Genomic DNA, 20,851 nt, shown 5'->3' on the forward strand with positions numbered 1-20,851 from the left:
TGTCACTAAGTTAGTCCAATGTGTGCTTTTCATAGTATAAAGACTTGGCACAGTTGTAAGTATCTATTCACCTAAACAGTGGTTTCATTTTTCATGCCAGTTCATTCTTTTTTCATTCTCCATTTCAATCCATTCCATGTCCTTCGTTTAAAGGCCTGTCTATTTCGTTTCCAAATTGTCCTTCATGCCAAGCTGAATTTGTGAACACTGCTATGCGAGGCTCTAAGTAAATGTGTTTTTCAATCTATCTGCTCCCAAACAATCCCGTTCTCATCCTTCTCCCCCTGCTTCTGGACTCCTTCCAGTCCCCTGTGTTTTCGGACAATCTCTGTGTTGTTTCATCTCTTGCCCGTCTGCCTGGGCACCTTCTTAGCTGCCCAATATGCCATTTTTCTTCCCAGGTCACAATAAATAACCTGGAACCTCTCTGGCCCTCAGCTGTACCGGATCACATTTGTTAAAATACCAAATACCAGATAATGGAAAATGATACAGCTGCATTGCGCTAAAGGCAATGGTTCTGTGAAGGTTCAGTTCAACTGAAAGAGAAACAGCTTCTTTTTCCCATTATACTGCACTCAATACGCTCCTATATTTTGATGAGAAGGTTTAAGAACTTGCTGTGAAGGTGTCATAGCATGGCCCAACTTCAAAGACCACTTGAGATGTATTTAAAATAGCTTCTGGCACTAAATTAATAACTAATCGACTATATGCAAAATAATGAAAATTATGAGTTTGTGACTCACAGACATTAACTGCGTTAGTGTCTTAGACTAGCTAATAGTTATTCACATGGTTATTTATCACTACTATAAAGAATCTTTTAATGTCTTAAATGTATTGAAACTGTGGACCAGGTAGAAACAAGGTGACTCTGGGCCTTAGAAAGATCTGTATTTTGCTAAGTACCGAGTGTTCCAAGTGCTCTGGGAAAGATAACTTCATTAACATATGATCAACTGTTTATCCTCTTTGGTTCTACTTGGTTGCATACCAAAGGCCCTGTTATTGGATAAGACAGCCCCTGATGACCAGGTAAAAAGAAAAAGCAAAAGTTCCTCTCTGAAATATGCCATTATCCAGATGGCACCATTAGCAGTTAAGCCAGAACAGTTCTCCTCTTTTATAATTGACTCCATAGGCTATTAGGCAGGTTGGCACTGGACTTGGTCCACTGGTGCACACTCCAGATGTTCCATTATAGTGTGTGGTGTGTGCAGTAAGTGAAGGGAGGGAAGAGAGCCTGGTTGTGTTGTGGTGCTGGTGGTGGGTCCAGAGCTGTCTACAGATGGACGGAGGGCTGGGCGGGTGCTCGGAATAAGTCACATTCGCTTATATCAATGTCTCCATCATTCTGTCTGTTCTCCGTCTCTCTCTCCATCTCTCAATCTCCTTGTCTGTCTCTCCATTTCTCTCAAGCCTGGGGGGAAGAGAGATTAAAGTGTTCTGTTATTTTTGCGCTAGATTGCTGTCTCCTTGCTTTTTGTTTCTCCTTTTTTAATCAAAGATTCAATTATCTCACTTCCTTTGTCTGTCATTTCAGTGCGTACAAGCAGGGTGATGTTTGCAAGACATTATTAAGAGCATTTGCTCTTATCGAATTGCAAATAGCACTGACTTGTTTGGATTAGATTTCACATGACTCACTTTCTATTTGCTCATGTGTCGTGCAGCGTATTGCAGTACTATGGCATCATTTTACTGCCTTTGATTGGCTACACGTTTCCGTGTGCTCCAGTACTAGGTTCCTCACTCCTTAATATTGCACTCAAATTTGAGACCATTGGTCACCATAAATAAATGTAGAGTTATCTTACAAAGTGAATTACATTTTTCTATTTTGGCTGTGGGATATTACATTTTTTCATTCTGTGTTACTCTCACCAAACAATGGCATGTTCATTATGCGAAATATGAGTTAGTCAAGACGGGTGTTTTGATCAACTGGTGTCTGAGCTCTGTAGGTTTTATTGTTTCAACGGTGTCTTTTGAATCATTGCATTCCAGACAGTGCAGCAACTCAATGTAGAATGCTCCTCCTATCAGTGTTTTTCATCTTTTCGCTGGCTATATCGACAAAAGGCTAATTTCCAGAACTAGCTGTAGCTGGCATCAAACAACCTTCCAAAGTGTTTGTATTACATTACTGAATGGACTTTCAGTAATCCTTTTAAAGCTAAAAAAGGAGCTAAAAGCGCATTAATTATTCATCTCCCCATGGCTGGTGGTAAAGAGGAGAGGCGCTCTAGGGTTTCCATCAGCTATTAGTAAACAAATCAATGCCGCAGGCTGAGATCCTTGTCGGTACAGAGCCTTCTGCCCTTTACCGTGACTTTCAGGTGAAATCCAGAAATGGACTCCAAATCTGCAGTTTCAAACAAAAACTTCATTTCCATTTTGCCCAGGAAACCTGTAGGGTGATATTTCATAAGACACTGCTCTTCAGACAGAATGACATTCCGAATGTAACATGACTTTAATGAAATCTATTGGAAGCGTTGTGGTTAGATTCATATCCCAACTGAGCAGGAGAGGAACGCTCGCCCTCCTGATTTTGTCATGTACCCCCACAGACGCTTTGAAACCCATAATCTAATTTCATCGCTAGATACATAGTAATTTAGTACCGCTGTAATCATGAAGTGAATTGTGAACTGTCTCTTCTGGAATTGAATTAGTCCACCGAAAGAGAATGATATGATTGGTAAACAGAAGTAATCAATACCGGGCTGCTTGTCATCTCTTTCTTGACCTGAATCCTGGGCTTCTTTGGGGGATTCAGCTTAATTCAATCTGCTGGAGCTAACACGCTCCCTGTCCCCTCCAACGGGTTGACAACGGCTCTGTCTTGATTTAGACTGCAGCACAGCATCCCTGCTGTGAGAAGCACAATTCTGAAAAATGAAGCAGCAGCTTGATTTTACTCTTCATATTGTGCGAACTACACGTCAGACTCAGGTACCTACTGCACGCCTCAAACTGCACATACTAATAAGGCTGCAACATCACACCTACTTCTTGCTGCATTCTCCGACAGCTTTTATAAGCCGTCATGTGCGTTGACAGTTTTACACAGATTCTTTTCCTCGCTGACGTAAACAGCCCACCTTTTATAGGGAGACATGCTAATGTGAAGGCACGCATATAATTAATTTACCAAAGGCTGACTGACAGTACTGAAACACAGGGTGCGTAATTGTGGATGAGTCTGCTTGACATGTTGTACTCCGTTTGGCTGTCTTCCTTTGTGTGCTTGGATATTACCAAATATTAGGTCCAGATGAGAAATAGAAATCATCTGTGTATTCTTTCAGCTTTCCTATTGGAAGCATAACTTTTGGGGGGAAATAAAATCCCATTTATGGTTCTGGTATGTAAACTGAGTGCGAGATGCTAAAGAAAGTGAGAGCAGTTTACTGCTGGTCTCATTGAATATTAGTGTCAAAAATGCCCCAACCATGGACATGATCATGTAAGTAATCTGTTCTTATTTATTTATTTTTGTTTGTCTTGTTTATGTTGTTGGATTGACTGCTTGACTTTCCAATACGTTCCACAGTGCACTCTGTGATAAGAACCTGATAACAAGCTAAATGCTCTCCTTTAAGATCAGTCAATAGTTTCTTACCATTCTTTCGTCACTTAACTGATAAGATTGAAAAACCCATCCTGCTTCTATTAGAGTGGGGTGTAACAGCATCTCATGAAGTCAAGAAGTCCCCAATGTCAAAGAAAATCAATATGTCTGCCCCCTTCCAAACCAAACCCCTTACCTTTTCCCATCTGATGTGACTCCGATTAAAGTTCTGTTACTGTTTATTTGTTGTGAAGATAAATCACACCTGATGTGTGGCACTTTTATTACTTTGCTTTGCCATAAGTCTCTGATGAACAACTAACTCGTGTGTACCTCGACCTTTCCTTGAACATGTCTTTTGTTTGACAAAGACTGATTCAATTGTGCACATGTTGTTGAGTGCCGGAGAAGGCAGTAAGGGGTGCACAGGCCTGTGAAAGGCTGTCTAATTTAACTGCAACAGAGGGGGAAGCCCCTAGAGTCGGCTGCAGAATAGACGGAGGAAACAAATGTCCCTTCCTGTCGTGTTATTGAGAATGCACTGATATGGTGGGATGGGAAAGGCTGAAGGGTTATTATTGCCAGCTCTTTTAACCCGAGTTTCTTGCAATGATTAGACGCCGCCGTGATACCTATTGTCCTGCACCACCTTGTATGTCGAGATTCTCTGTGGATCAGCCCCTCTGGTTTTTGCAAGTCGGAGATTTAGAGGCATCTAGTGGTGAAGGCACAGACTCTCCATATGTGCATGGAGAGTGCGGTGGGTTTCAGAGTCAGATGCATTCTCTGAATAAAAGCTTCTCTGCGCTTTGATTTAAATAAATAAGCAAATACTTGGCAAATACTGTAGATTAAACATGTCTCATTTACAAAATTATGAACGCCTTCCTGATCCTTCCCAGTAAAATCACATGGTGAAAGAGATATTTCTGCAACAGGGTCTTGTGTTTATGATGAGTCAGTCATGCACTATGAAAAAGAGATAGATGGCCAGTGTTGCCACAAACCAACAAACTCTCTCACAGCACTCCATCAATGGAGTTATCATGGTCTCAATGCCATCCATCAAGAATCAGCAATGAGCACTGTGTGTGGCAGACAGTCGCATCCATCCATACAATTAGTGAGTGATTTGTGCTGCACTGCTTTGCCGTTGAGTCGCCTTAGTTGTTACTTCTCCTATCTGTAAAAACAAATAAAAAAAAACAAGAAATTCCACTAATTAACCTTGATAAGACACACCTGTGAAGTGGAAACCATTTCAGGTGACAACCTGTTTGAGAGGATGCTAAGAGTGTGCATTATGGTAAGCGCATTATAGCCATATTCTTTCACTTAAAAAAGTACAATATTTGATAATGACAGTATTTACTGCACCCCAACACTACTAGTGTTCTACGCAAAAACAGATTCAACAAAAAAAAATGCTCTTTTGTCATGCTCAATTGTGTTTTTGACAAGTTTTGCCGCTGAGAAATCCTTCATTAGAATAGGAGGCTTACAAAAGCTTCGCCGCAGGACGCCATGAGCACGTCACATTAACTCGTTCTTTTGACTTGAAGTAGAATAAACTCCTCCCAACTGGCCATCACACACCACAGTTTCCTCTAGCTGGCACGAGTGTGTGTGTACGAAATACTGGCTCCCATTAGCTCATGATGCAAGCTTGCTCCACCTTGGCCAATCATAGTCACTTACATGATGTTAATCCTTCCCTTCTCCTGCTACTCAGAGCCGAGTTAAATGACCAGCGCTTGCAATAAGCTGCTTCAGTTCGTAACGGTCCAATTTTATTGACGGCTCGCTCGTGTAAGAAATAGCAGTTAGTCAGTAACTCAGTACATAGCAGTAATGGCATAGCTTTTAACGCTGTTATTCCCATCTTTGCTTTTGAGAGCCCTGTGCAACTTTGCCCTTTCATTTCTATTTGCAAAATGTTTGTCATGTCATCGTGTGATTTGTTGAGATATTTGACTTTCACATTTTTCCTGCGTTATTTTGTCATTATACAACTTTTTTTTATGCATGAGCAATAGTTTTCATAGAAAAACAGTTTGAGAAAATGGTTATCTAAGGACTGTGTTCCGTGTTTTTGTTGTGTTAACCTATGCAGATGCCATTTCAACGTGGTCCTGGCCTCTGCTGAATTTTAGATTGAATCTAATGCATTGTCTTTGACTATATTTATTGTAATGATGGTACACTCAGGTCTGTGTTTGTGTGTGTGTCTTTGTGGAGGGGTGTGTGTGTGTTCCACCGATTGTGTGAGGGAGCGAGGGGAATCATCACTTGCCTGGGAAAAGCTATTCAACAGGGTCGCCCACGGTGGCAATGCCATTTCCAATAATGTCCTCTTTCTGCAACAACAGTCGTGTTTAACCCCCGATGGCTTCGGCTGCTCACTATTTGTCATCCCGCCTTATCCTCCCTCACCTCGCCTCGAATTTCCTAGCAATCGCAATGAAAATATGCTTCATGACTCCAAGGTGGTCCTATCGGCTGACTCATTCTGTTGTGAGGAAGCAACCCACAGACCACAATTCAATTCTAAATTCACAGTGTCACATTTTCTCAATTTAGAATTTCTCTGAAGGAGCAACTTTAATAGTTGCTATGAGCAGGTTATGGTTGGGACAGGTTTACTTATTTGACATGCGTGAACCTCAACGCCAAAAGCAGCTTGCCATCTTTCTCTGATATTTTCTGCCTTTATCCCCTTTGCTACTTCTTTCGGTCCCTGCAAACCGTCCTCTTATCTCTCCTCCACCCCCACTCCCATTTCCCCTGGTGAGCTGCATGTGGAGGTGATTTATCTGTGGCAATGACTGAGACTCCTTGCAATGGTACACACTCGCACATGCGTGCAGACACACACACACACACACACACACACACACACGCACGTATGAGACATGCACAGGTAATTCTGCAGCTGTGATATATTTTAATTATGTTTGTACTCCGAAAGTAATTATAGTTCTTATAACTGGATGAAGCACTCCTGGATACAGTTTGAGAACACCCTACCAGAAGTCCCCTTTTACGCTCAAGCATTAGGTGCATGTCCCTGGTGCTTAATATTATTAAGTTACAATTTTTATTTTTTTTTTTCTCATTTCAACCAAATTTCTGAAGATTGGTATGTAACAGGCTCGGTTTTGTTGAGCTCTGAATGTAAGAATATTTGTTTATTTTCTGTTAAAACCGTTAACATTTTAAGATTAAATGAATGAAAATATATTGCACTTCACTATTGTTTCTGCTTTTCAGCACAGCTAGGGTTTTGAGTCGTACCATTTGTACACCAACACACTGTCTTTGCTCAGTGTGCTGGGCGGTGAACAGCAGGCTTAAAAGTTGTAAGGCAGTCTTGTTGTCAAATGCTGACAGGAGTAGCAAGCTGAGGAATGGAGCAGTTTGTTTGTTTGTGCACATGTATGTGTTAACATGTTGACAGCTAATGTATTGCTCAGATGAAAGGACTTCTTCTCCCGGATTACTTGTGCTTCTGGAAATGGGTAGTGCTGGTAATTGCATTTTAATTACAGTGTTGATGGTGTGTGCTCCACCAGATGGACGGGTCCGTATAGATATAAGCAGGAAATAAATCAGCCCTCTGGAAAATGGATGTGCTGCAGTCACAGATGTATATTATGATGATTTTTATTCAGGCCCCTTGGTTCCCCTTGTAATATACCTGAACAGAAGAGGGGTGTGGGATGCCTATACTCCCGGATTATATCACTTCAATTTAGGCTAAATTTCATTTTCGCTGAAGTCACATGGGCCTTAAAGGCTGCATTATGGAGGTCCAAGCCTTTTCTAGGATGGTTCTCTTTTAACAGGCTGCAAATGCAGACAACCAAACCTTCCAACTGTGCACATATTTGAGATCAATTTAATGGTTAAACAAGTTTTTCTTTTGTTGTTACAAATGATTTTTATTTATTTATCTTTTCATGGGTAAGGAGTTGGACTGATATCAGTTATGGTGATTCTTCATCACTCTGTAGTTCTACAGAAGGATTAAAATCAGCATTTTGCTGTAAGTTGCTGGATTCCCATCATTTATTTATTTGAGTCCCAATCTAAATACATCTCATGTGGATTAGGTATGTAATTAATGAGGTAGGTAAAGACATCCATCATGTGGTCTTAGTTACTCCGGAACCAGCATCTGGCATCAGTGCATTATTTGCAAAGACGTGATCACATTTGTATGTACAGTATGTCTATCTGTTGGCGAAATAACTCAAAAACACATCGAAACGCAGATACATTTTCAAGACAATGGGATGAGGTAATGTGACTGCCACCTTTTGTCCGATGAAGCTGACTGCCATCGATGATATTTCAAACAAACAGCAAATAAATGTGGCGCAACAATACTAAATAAAGGAAATAGAAAGATTGAAATTATTAAGCTAGTAGTAGTTCATAATGAAATATTTATTTTGTTGTTTTTTGGACATGCATCCTGTCTGTAAATGAAATAACTTTACGCTTGGCAAAATATTGTGTTTATATATCATTTGATGTGTATATTATCGCATGTACATAGCACACTGGATACATATTTTATCACTTAAAAACGCAGGTTTCCGCTACAGAAGCGGGGTATTTATTTTAAAAGGCAATATTTATTTAAACCAGTGACATGAAGCTCACCTTGATTTACTGTCGATCACTGTGAGTGCCTTCACGGGTGCGGCGCGAAGCAGGCACGACCCTGTTGGTCCGTCAACGTGACAGGATCAACATTTATGTGACTTTCTGACCTGAGGCTCTTTGCTGCCTATTGCATTATACCCCATCTATCTTTCTTTGCGTCTGTAGCACACCAGCTGCTTTTCCCCCCTCATTCCATACCATCTCATACTGAAGATAAGAGTGGCTGTGATCTGTCAGAATATACAGTGGTGACCTGAAATAAAACGAAAGAACATACATTTATATATATATATATATGATATGTGTTCTGCTGCAGGCGTGATAACAAGGTTGGAGGGAGGAGTTCCTTTTCTCTTTTTCATCAAATCCTGTCATGTGAGCTGTGACGTTATCATGCTATTATGCACTATCTATTTTAAATAATGTTCCCCTTTGTTTGGATGATGGTGGCAGTGCATTCATGCATTCCTTTCTTCATCACTTTAGGATATATTCAATCGCAAGGATGCCCTGATATCGATACCAGCATCAGTCCTTGCACCGATATTTGCCTACTTCGCTGTACTTGTACTCATCAAATACTTGCTCATGACAGCACATTTCCCTCGCTGTATTGCATTTCACCTGCGCGGATTCAGTTTTGACGGGGCTGTCAACTCTCATGCAAATTAGGTTGCTCGCAGTCATGGCACACTTGCCCTTTCTCGACAGACCAATATGTAAATATATATACATATATATATATATATATAGATATATAGTTGCAGACACAGACTCAGAGTTAAATGATCATCTGTGGTAGTAGGGCAAAAGATTTTCTAGAAGACGATCTGTCCTCAGTGGGCTGAATCTACTGGCTCCAGTTGAAGCAGTGAGTCAAAGCGCATTCATTAACTAAATGGCTCCATGCAGACATGTCGGTATTTGAGATTCCACAAAACGATGGCCTCTTGTGTGCACTCTTTCCTGTGTCTCTCTCAAGTGCCTTTTTTGTTACTCTCGATGTTATACACATCGGCACAGTTAATATACACATGCACAGAAAACACACTTTCATTCCTTGTCTCTGAAGTACTGGCGGTTGTTGATAATGAGATTCCTACCGGATGGGGAAACTCCGGGGAGACTGACTGCTCTCCTTAAACACTGCAGTCTTCTCTCTTTTTTTTTCTTCTTCTGTCCACCGAGACTGAGAAGATGAAAGAAAGCTGGGATGGAGAGTTTCTTTTTGTCTCACGGACACGCACGAACATACTTCGACAATGTGCCGCCATAACATTGCCATGACAGATTTACTTGCCATGATCATTGTGTTGATTAAAAAGCCCATTGCAGTGTTGCATTTCTGTAAATGTTGCGTGGTTCATACACATCTTTTCATACCGACTCCTGATTCTGTGAACAATGTCTGCAGTGTCTGGTCCGGTAAGTGTGATGAGGCAGCACTGAGATTGAGGATAATTATGGGCCTTTTGCTTTCATGTTACATTTCTGAGTGCTCATTTGTCATCTCACATACAATGCTGTGGCTCCCACATAAAGAACCAAATTTCTCCCCAACTGTCACATTTTGCCATCTTATTTTTAGAACTCAAATAAATGAAATTTAGTACTTTCACAAAAATGAGGATGTTTTGTGTTAAAATTATATTTGAAATTGTTCTCATTGTTAGTCAGGAACAGGATCTTTGTTTGTTAATTTCATAACTTGTTTGCTGCAAAAAAAAAGACTTTTCCCTTATCTCAGGAAAGTAACCTTTCCTTATTCTTATTTTTTTTTTCTAAAAAGCACTGCCTTAAATCATTTTCCTGCCATGTAGAGAACTCTGTTAAGTAAAGACCAGCTCAGCAGGTAAACCCTTATGGCCATGCCTTGTAAATTGAACTCTGCTCCTGACTAGAGTTTTTTCCAATCATGCTCCTCGAGCAAAACATACATTTTACATTAGGCTGCCATGCATCGTAATCTGTGGCATTAGACGGCCAGCCAGATTAATCCAGTTACACCTCCCCCTGTTGATTAGAGCGCAAGTGAAACATGGCGGTGGTTGGCTGGTATAGGGCAGCAGTTGCCTGGGGTGGCAGTGGGGGCTTGAGGTTTCATACTCAGCCGTGTCCACATTCCGATCATGATTTATTACCCTATCACCACACACAAATACACATGAGCAGAACCGCACCTTCAGCGACAGTCATCTTGACACAAAAACGCACGCTGAGAAGCACGCACAAAGTCTGGCATTTCAAAGTTGCGCAGAAAGCTTAGCGGCTGGAAATACATTGACACCGAAAACGTGAGCAATGAAATAATCCATATGCTTAGATCCTTTTTTTGGGGGGGAGGGGTGTTTTTTAAATGGACCTTTCCCATTCATTCCGTTGAATTTTAGCAATTCATTTAGCAAGATGGAGAAGTGTGCTTTTGGCTAAGAGGGATAGAATAATCCATTCCTGTCTGTTCACCAAAAGACCAACTACAAAAAAGCGAACTACTTTCACGAACATGACCTCGCCTGTTGCCGCTGAATCACGGAGCTATTTTAACGATTTGTTCTGGGTCTGAATATCAGAGTGCGAGTACACTGTCATCAGCCTGGCTCAAAGTTCAGAGTACACCACTTATTTGATATGAATATAATCAAGAATAATTTCAAATAACTTACATTGTCAGAAGAAATATGTTAATGATCAAATATATAGGGACGGATTATGGTAATGCCATGTTTTGCTTAATTCAAAACTTTGCAGTTTGTGTCACAAATACGCTACAGCAGTTAATGTAGCTTTTTTTGCTACAATTTGTTATTATTTTTGGGTAAATCTGTTTTAATTTCATAGTCCTTTCCCATGATCACAGATATGGAAGCCACTTTGGATAGTTAGATAGATATGACTTCATACAATTTCAATATTTATATTCATGCTCAGATACTCTATCTGTATGTAGGGTGTGATTACGTGGGCCCTTTTGAATCATCTTATACCCGCTTTATTTTTCTGTAGGACATGACCTGAACTGGACCTGAAGTGGTTGTGAGGTCAAAAAAGACCCCTCTCAATCTGCCTAGTTGAGTAGCAGTTGCGGTTATATGTCTTCAAAAGTTCACAATATTAAGTATTCTCTTGTTGGATCGCATCAAATCTTTTGCTGTGTGAGTGTTGCTCTGTGTAAATATATGTATCCCACTTCTCACAACTCAATAGCACCCAGCAAAAAAATCAAATGTGGCAGATAAGATAGCAAAGGGAGCTGTGCAGAGATCAGAAATCCCATGCAGTGGGAGAGCACTAGTCTATTGCAACATGGCAGAGGTCACAGTCAATTTCAAAAGGAGCAGGCCTTGAATATTAGAGTCTAGAGAGATGGAGGACTCGCCTGTGCTCCATCATAAAGCGCCCATGCCCGAGCAGGGCCAGATGTGATCAACATGGACCTTGTGGAAATCCCTACTGAACTGTGGTGCCTTATTGAAGGCTGGAAGAACAATAGCAGCAGAACATGTAGACCAAGGTCTGGGCTCTCTACTCATTATATACAAACCCACAGGACTCTGCTTTTATAAGCTCTCTGCAAGAAAACTGCCTCGGCCGAGACCTGGGCATTAAATTCACTAGGTTTATTAAGATCGCTGTATGATTTCTTTATGTATTATTCTCAGTTCAGTAGACAAGTAAAGAAACGTCAAGGCTCAATTATTCTGTTCCTGATATGATGTCGCAGACTGCCTATCTGAAAAATGGCATCGTCGTAGTTGCTTGCAGATAGACACTGTTCAAAATACATGCTGATGCCACTTAGTGTCATGGGGAAGACTAAAGTACAAATAAATATCTCACTGTAATTAATAAGCAGCACAATTAATAAGCAGGAACGATAAGAAGACGTGGTGGTTAAAGTACATATACTGTGTACATTTTAGGACACCCTCAAGTCAGGAAAACCCCTGTCATTTGTCAGACAAACTCCGTCAGACTGAACTGCCTCCTATAGAACTGTGTACATACACAATGTATAGAGTTTAAGAGAAATATTAAAAAGATTGCTCATGCCATGTTGCTTGTCCATCGATGTCACAGTACAGTGCGAAATCATTCTGCAAAACTATTGACAAAATTCATGTAGAACACACAAACAAACAGCGAAACCTTGCAATGGTAAGTTGACGCCGTTTTGTCTGATGTCTTTTGTTTCAAAGCTTGAGGCAGTTTGGTCTGGCAGCCTTTTGTCTGAGGCAGTTCGGTCAGGGTTTGGTCTGACAGAGTATTGCTGAGGCTGTTTGCTCTGACGGAGTTTGGTCTGAAGCTGTTTAGTCTGACGAAGCCGGAGCCAGATGCAGTCGTCAAAAGACCCACATCTGGCTTGCGAGCCATAGGTTTCCAACCCCTGCGTTAGACTCTGTGTCATTGCAGATGTTATTGGTTTTTCGATTAACATTGCGTTTCTTAAACATAACACATCACATTGCTTTAGCCACCTTTAATTGTCCTGTTTTCCCCTGCCCATCCCCAGCTTGAGTGGGCTCTGGAGAGCAGCATCTCATCTTGAGTGGCCGTTTGACATTTGTGAGGAGTAGGTGTTTGACATTGTGATGACCGCAAAAGCTAAATTCAAAGTCACCATAGCCCAAAGTATTGAAAGTGCTATCTATTTGTCAGTCAGGGCTGCGGTAGAGACAGGCTAGCAGTCAGTGGTAATTGATGTGAGTAGAGTTGACATCCTGAGCAGAACGCTTCAGGTTGGTCTCCGACTGGGACCGAGCAGCCCATCATTGCCAGTTATTAAGCAGCTTGTGCTCTGCTGCACTCACTCTGAGGGAAATGGCTTGTCTCTGGCTGTTTACATATAAATGTGTGTATCTTAGGAGGTGGGATGGCACCGTCGCTGACATGTATCTGCCTGTAAATAGAATAGGTGCAGAACACCTGCTGTGAAGATTGGTTGCATAGGATGAATGAACGTATAGAAAAAGCTTGACCTGTCTCAGTACTAATTAGAAGTGTTTATATAATTAGAATTATTTTTTAAATAACTGGGTCTCAAGTAAATACATACATTATATGTATGTATAAATAAAATACATACAAACATATTTTTCCCTGCAGCAACTCATTTTCTAACACAAGTAGCAATGTACAAGTTTGACATGAATATTAACATGAAGTAAATAAATATCTCCAAACAGCTGATGCACAGACAACCATCACATTACACACGCTGAACGATTGAACTGTCCAAGGTACTGAAACATTAACGTTCTTTTTTTCAGTTTTTTCAAACAAACATGTTGCTCCCCTCAACCACAGCAGATATTCACCTCATGAATATTAATCCCAGCTTTGTCATACTAGAGGGAAGCCAAGGAATCCCTCATGAATATTGATCATGGTCCCTCATGAGCCTCTGAAATCTCCATATTGGTTCAGTGCCCCACAATGAAACCTCCCTCCTGTGTCACTAGGCCACATAAACCTTGGGTAACAAAGGTCGTTCCGTGAGGCTCACAGCTCCAGATGGGAATACACACATTTGTAGACTTCTACTAACGGCCCCTTACAGAGTATGGCCCTTGAACTGTCCAAGGTGCTGAACAGCCCTTGGCCTGTCTACCAGAAAGTCCTTGGTAGATGATATTAAGATGCCTGCTCTGGTTTTAACTGCAGCATACATTGCATGCTTTTGAATGCTTGCATGCAACTTGAACTGCCTTTGCAGGTGTGTGTGTGTGTGTGTATGTGTGTTTAGTTTTTTCTATCCAAAAAGGTATTAAAAGAAGAGTTTATCATTCCATGATGTCCACCTACACTCAGATTTACTTCATTCAGGCGTTGACAAATATATTAGTTTATTGGACCTTATGAGATGAAAAGAGCCAAATCCCCCAACACACACACACACACACACACACACACACACATGCAAAAACATGGTGGGTGTTGTGGTTCTGGGTCCTGGCAGTGGATTCTGTAAGCAGTTCCAGCTCCTGTCACTCAGCGTGCACTGTCCTCCATGGTTGAGGGCGACAGGACAGCAGAGCAGATTTCCCTGTGTTTTCCTGCACTGACGAAAGCAGCCCCTGCCAACATACATCTATACAGTGGCACCTGAAGGCAGTTGCCTTCTGAATCCTCATTGTAGTTTGTTGGGGGAAAGTAGGTGTTTTTGCGTGCATTTGTTGGAAACAAAAGTTCAAATGGGATTGACCCTGTTTTTTGAGTAGAAGAGAGGAAGGCGTGCGTGTTTTTATATATATATATATATATATATATATAAAGATAAGTGTATATATAAAGATAAGTGTTAGATATTCACTTTCTTTTTTTTTCTTTATTGCTCTCAAGCTTGCTGTCACTTTTTTCCACTCTTCACTCTCCTTTCAACCGGTAATTGGAATTTTCCTCTGCTCATCCATGCTGGAGTGAGGGACAATGCAGCATCCATGTTCTGTGGACCATGGTTGAAAGAAATAGAGCATTGTCTCATGCCGGCGAGGCAAGCGTGGTCTGCGAACTTATCTAAATTGAATATCTGTCTTGTTTTTTAGCCTTATAATGATGGTGACATTGTGTGCATAGGGGTCTCTCGCACCACTGACAGAGCTTCTGTCTTTGAAAAGTTGACTGATAGCATGGAATTGGATACATGAAAGCACAAGCACTGTGGGGATAATAATACCCCATCAGTGTATTATTTCAAAAACAATGCTCGTGTTCAATCAGGTGAGCACACTATGGGCTTTAGGGTTGGTCTTTTAATGACCATGGGCTGGACATGTAGGGCAGAAGATTCAAGGTAGTCATTTTGTCTCTGCATGAACAATGGAAAATGGACCAAATGTTATTCGTACATGAGTAAATTAATTTGTGGGTACTCGGAACATTTACTCCACTACATAGCATGGCAACTATGTGTACTTTTATTCTGCTACTTTTCTCCACATCATTACGTCACATGAACCCAGCAGTTTTAACAAATAATAATAATAATAACAATAATAACATACAATAAATTTTATAATATTACATTTTTTTTTATCCTTGCCTGCTGATAATATGTTATTTTGTAGGAAATTAAAATCAGTTGTGGAAGCAACAGACAGGAGAAGAAGGATCTCAAGTGACAGGTTCAAGTAAAAAAAAAACAACCAAACAAACAAACATGGCAGCCATTTATAGGATTTGGCCCTATTTCAGAAAGCCCCCCATGCAATACACTTCATGATGAAATATTACTTGATCAAGAAATCTCCACAGACACTCCCCTTCTGTCTGGTTGGGAATTTTATTTGCGATCCAAAGAAAACATGTCAGTTGAGAACATGAGGCTGCTTATAATGAACAGGCAGATTGTCTTAAGGAGAATACTAAGCAATGGTGTTGACAGACAGGCTGACAGGCTGGCACAGACCCTGCCACTCAGGAGCAGAGGAGAGGCCCGGCCAGCTTTTATCGCTGTCATTGCCCTCCCTCTCTCTCTCTGCATCTTTGTCTTCCCCCTGTCTGTTCCTGAACATCTTTCTCTTACACAACCATCCTTGTTTGTTGTTTTGTCTAGAAATATCAGGCAGTCATTTCATATTTATGCACTTGGCAGAGACAGTGTGGGAAATCTACTGTAGTTAACTTTCTAAGCTTCTTTCCCATATTTAATAAAAAGGAAGTGTTGTCTGGCTTCGCAAACACAACTCTAGTTAATTACTTCGACTTCCTTGGTGAGTTTAAACATTTAGGGTATTATTTTTCTTCATTTCCCTCCTTAACAACATTCAGTTCATGATCCTTTAAAAGTAAATGAAAAGGAGCTGAAGATAAATGCACCAAGTGCGTTCACATGACTTCTTGCTAATGAGGTTTCTAATTAACACTCGCCAGAATAGAGCAGGTGAGAAGGTTTGCCTGGAAACAAATGTGCAAGGTCTTGCAGGTTTCCCTTAAGTGCAAGTTTGTTGCTAATCATGTCTCTTTTTATTTAACCAGAAGGAAGGAAAATGGTTACATGTGTGTTTGTTTTTCTTTTCTGTCAGGATTATTCAACTCAGCAGGAATTATTTACTGAAAATATTGTGGATTTAAAAATGAAAATGTTTTCTTCTGCTGACTCAGTATGTAATTTTCAAGTGTTATTTAACTGTTTATCGTATACAAGTTAGTGAACACCGGAACATCTGAGCTGTTGAGAAATATAATGCAGAGATGATTCGAATTGGGATTCCCTTTCATGAATTATCGTCCTTGTGTCGCTGCAAATCTTCAATTACTTCCATCACTGGGGATGTTTTTGTCTTCCTGTCTGCCTGTCTATTAACTAACTAACTTGGAAAGCTCTCAATATATTTAAAGGGGCCCTGTTGTCCCTCTTTCTTTCTTACATACTAATAGAGCAGCTTGCTATTATCTATTTAGTATTTTCGTCTCTGTGTTAATGAAGTTAAAACAATTTAAAATTTCCAATTTACCTCTTTCAGAGCGCTCTGCAGTGAATGGACCGAGTGACCAGTACAACAAAAATGGCCGCTAGCGTGCTCCCAAAAGTTCATCAAATCCAAATTGGTCACAACAAAGCTATGTTAGCTGTCAAAGCATTCATTGTATTTGTGAGGCAGATCATACAGGTGTCAATCTAGAAACAAACATGGCAGCTCTAGAACTTCGTCAGTATTTGATCTGAACCCAAACCCAGAGTTGTAAAATAATGAAGTCATTTGTCAGTCTCATTTTTTTCGTTATGTTCCGTAAAACTGTAAACTGTTTTCTTCAATGTAAACACAGGTCATTATTGTTTTCTTGTATTGTTCACCTCAGCCCTCACCGATGGTCATGAGCCACTGAACGAATGAGATCCAAGAAGTTGCGAAATTAGTTCTTTCTGACTGGTGTCGGTCATTTCCCCTTAGATATTGGGTGAGAGAAGTTCTACTTTACCCTAAACCTAACCATCCAAATCAAATGGCTAACCTTAACCAGGACTCTGAACCAAACTTGAATTCAATGATAATTTCTCCATTATTTTGAAGTATATATATATATATATATATATACAGTATAGTGATTGTTTCTCCAGATTTGTTATGCTGTTGCACCTACTTAACCTTTCTTTTATCCTTCCACCGCCTTCTTTACTTAAAGACAAGTGCAGAAATTTCTATGCAGCACCTGAGACCTTTCAGACATTATAGGCGATAATGCTTGGCAGATAAATTTACGACACATTTTTAAAATGGCCTTTATGCATGTATTCTCCTCGGGGTTCGTCCTTCACTTTTACTTCCTCCTGAGATCTAGTGTCTGCCATCCAGCCTGTGTGAAGGTCATCAGTGGAATTGGAAAGTGCACTCTGCGGAGTCAAACAGATGCAGGGGCAGATAGTACAATGTTTATCTAATCTTGTATCAGCGTTGCTGGCAAAGTGCAAACAAAGTCCTCTCACAGTCAGATCAAGCCTTTTTACATCGTCAAGGACTTGATATATTTGCTCTGGGAGTGTTGAAGTTTAGCAATAAGTGTTAACTGAGGCTGCTTTTCTAGGGGAAAGACATAAACCACAAAGCAGGTTTTTATTCCCATATGTATGCATACCCATATGTACAGTATAATAACAACAATCCATGAGTTGCAACTTTGGCATGTTTTTGTTTAAACGATTGTATTTATCTAGCACGTTGTTGTGCTGAGTTGTGACTCCTATGTACACTGAAAGTGATGGTTAGTTTAGTGGTCACCCTACTCAGCAATTGTGGACCCTAACCTCTCACACTGTGCTCAAGCCAAATCCAACAGGCTGATGTGACTTGGTCATTTTCTTAGCAGGATTGGTCTTGTTGCATGTTGTTATCATGCTCGAGTAGGGCTGTGACAACATGCTTTAATATTTAAATTTTATGTTTATGCCTTTTCATTTGGATGCCGTAGCCCATCTCTTAGGTTTCTTCAAACAGCTGCAAATCCACATGAAGGTTGCAGTACATTCCACCTCTCATGAAATGAATTTTAGTTAGCGAAATGAACTGGTGCTGCGCCTATTATGAATACCACCATATTGCTTTTTGACACTCCTTTTCTCCGCTTCTTCTGCTCCCCATCTCTCATTCCAGCCTCTGCCTTTTCTAATGCCCTTGTTAAGAAAATGAGTCCTGGAATTGACTGCGATTTCTCCGACTAGTCGAGGCCCCTGAGTGATCGTGCGCTGGGCTATAGCTGGAGTGGGCCCAGGCACACTCTGGGTTGAATAATGATGGCAGCACATTGACTGAGGTCTTAAATTAAGGGTACTTATCTTAATTGAACATCTGAAATAATGTTTTATTTACAACAAAGAGAAGGTACCGAGGAAATGAAGCAGTCCGCTCTCATGGCTTCCTCTGCTGTGGTCGGTTGAGCGCCACTTGCCGCAGCATACATATCTGATGAGCTACTCGCAGCTTCTATGGAGTGCTCAGAAATGCACAATTACTGAAATGTGCTTATGATATACAGTAAAGGTCTGCTTTACCATTGGTGGTTGGCCATGACCAACCTTGTTCTTCCAGTCCCCACAGGGAAGACTTTATATTTCTGGGACTAGCCTGTGGTCACGTGCAGACCTCAAAGGTACAGTACAGATCTAACAAAGGGTTTCACTTTTTGTGGTCATAGGTTCGGGTTCGGGTCAGCAAGATTGCTTAGTAATTGATTTATATTTTCCATGATAAGATCCAACACTTCCCACCCACGCCACCAACAATACTTATTTTTTAAGCCTGTGCTTGGCTTAACTTGCCCACAATGCTGCATTGATCACAACTCTTCTTTGAAGGCTTATAACATTGGATTTTAATTTCATGGGGTACGAGGTCAATTGGACACTCTGTAATTGCCCTAGGTGTGTGTGTGCCCTGCGATGGACTGGCGACCTATCCAGGGTGAATTCCTCCCTCTGGAGGAAAATGAATCATGTGTCTGAAGCCATTCAAATAAGAAGATCTGGATATTCAAAATCACTAGAATGAAACTCCCATAGATCGATATTAAAGCACAATGTTTCAGGAAAAAAAAGAATTTGTTTTCGTTACTCTATTGACAAGTTTGTATTTAAGTCTGTGTAAAAGGTTTTTATAAGCAACAATGTAACTCATTATGAAATAAATTACTTAGTACTGATGTAAATCTCGAACAGCGGCCGCTAAAATTATGACATAAATGTGTTCATTGATATTATTGTCAGAGTGATTCTTTGCCTAAAAAAAGTCATGCACCACCTCCTGTCTCACCTTTAGGCTTAACCAAGTCTTGAATTGTTGCCTTTTAATCCCTTCAGTGAGCATATGAAACCACTGCTTCCGCCACAAGATTCTGCCTGAAATTGTGAATTGATAATTTTCGTTTATTCATCGCACAAAACACAAAGAATATTGAGATGTTCACTGGATGTGTTTGTGTGGATTTGTGTGGAAATGAATATCAATAACCTGGCAGTAGTTGAAAGGACTGATGATGCTTGTAATCATGTAATATTGCATGTTTTGTTTGTTAAGAATGAAATAGTTTTAAATACTGCGTTGTGACAGACAATTGTTCATGATCAGTGTGTGGTTCTTGTTCACAGTGAAGTCATAATATAGTCACGGTGAACAGGATGCTAATAAATATTTTAGAAGAATATATATAATAGAAGCTCAATATGTTGCTATTACACATATGGACAAATAGTTTATTAATATGTGGTTCCTATTTTGTGTCATCTATTATTGACAAAATCAACCAGTCTGGAAAACATGACGTGGATGTTGAACAACTTGAATTCAGGTGTTTGTTGGCTTAAGTTCTTGTTGAAATTGACATTTATTTTCCCTGTGAATATTCTTTCTTATGCTCCCTCTCCTTTAATCTGTTCTTGTTTTTTTTTTTTTTTTGTTCAAGGTGAATTGAATGGGCAAAAGAAAGTAAACCTTTTACTTGAAAAGTTCCATTTCTGTTTTCGGCAGTGTTCTATGTTGGATTGAGTTTGCACTTTAGTGTGTTAATGTGTGTGTATTGGTGCTGTGCAGTCATGTGCACCATCTGCTACCTCTGCAGGTGGTGCCACCCTGGGCTGATGTTGTTGATGCATCATCACACCCTTCTTCATCACCTGTCCCACGCAATTACTGAGCATCACACCAGCTAATGAAACCAGTGGATGCACCCTCTTCCTGTCTTGCCTTTTGCCCATGTGTATAGGCATAAATAATCAGTTTGCATGTGAGGGCTGTTCTTGAATATAAATGTGAGTGGTCGGGTGTATGTCTGAAGTGCTCGTTTAAATTTAGCTTCACATTATTTATTTATTCCCGCTAAATCAGGTCGCAACCTCTAAATTCCAAGTGTTGTGTTCTATTCTCTGTTGTCAATTCTTTTTTGAGTCGCTGTCGACATCAAACAGAACAATTAGATGGGCCTCTATCCGCTGCTCTTTTTATCTTTAGAACTATATGTGCAGGCTAATATGCCATCGGGAGGGATCATATATAATGGATGGTGTTGCTGTCACTACCATTTAGCCTTGAGAGCCCAAGTTCCACATCTGACGTGAAGATCAATGGTAGCCTCTCTGCGTGCTGTCAGTCTCAGCGCCGGCCTTGATGTCCT

The 20,851-nt window shown here is 40.5% G+C and overlaps 1 protein-coding gene across 1 annotated transcript in view; it reads left to right on the forward strand.

The window, feature by feature from the left end:
• Nucleotides 1-20,851, forward strand: part of agbl4 (AGBL carboxypeptidase 4) — a 238,795-nt gene that overhangs the window by 26,339 nt on the left and 191,605 nt on the right. The gene's annotated exons all lie outside the window — the stretch shown is intronic.

The sequence above is a fragment of the Synchiropus splendidus genome, chromosome 1, assembly GCF_027744825.2.
Source record: "Synchiropus splendidus isolate RoL2022-P1 chromosome 1, RoL_Sspl_1.0, whole genome shotgun sequence".
NCBI classification, from domain to species: Eukaryota; Metazoa; Chordata; class Actinopteri; order Syngnathiformes; family Callionymidae; genus Synchiropus; species Synchiropus splendidus.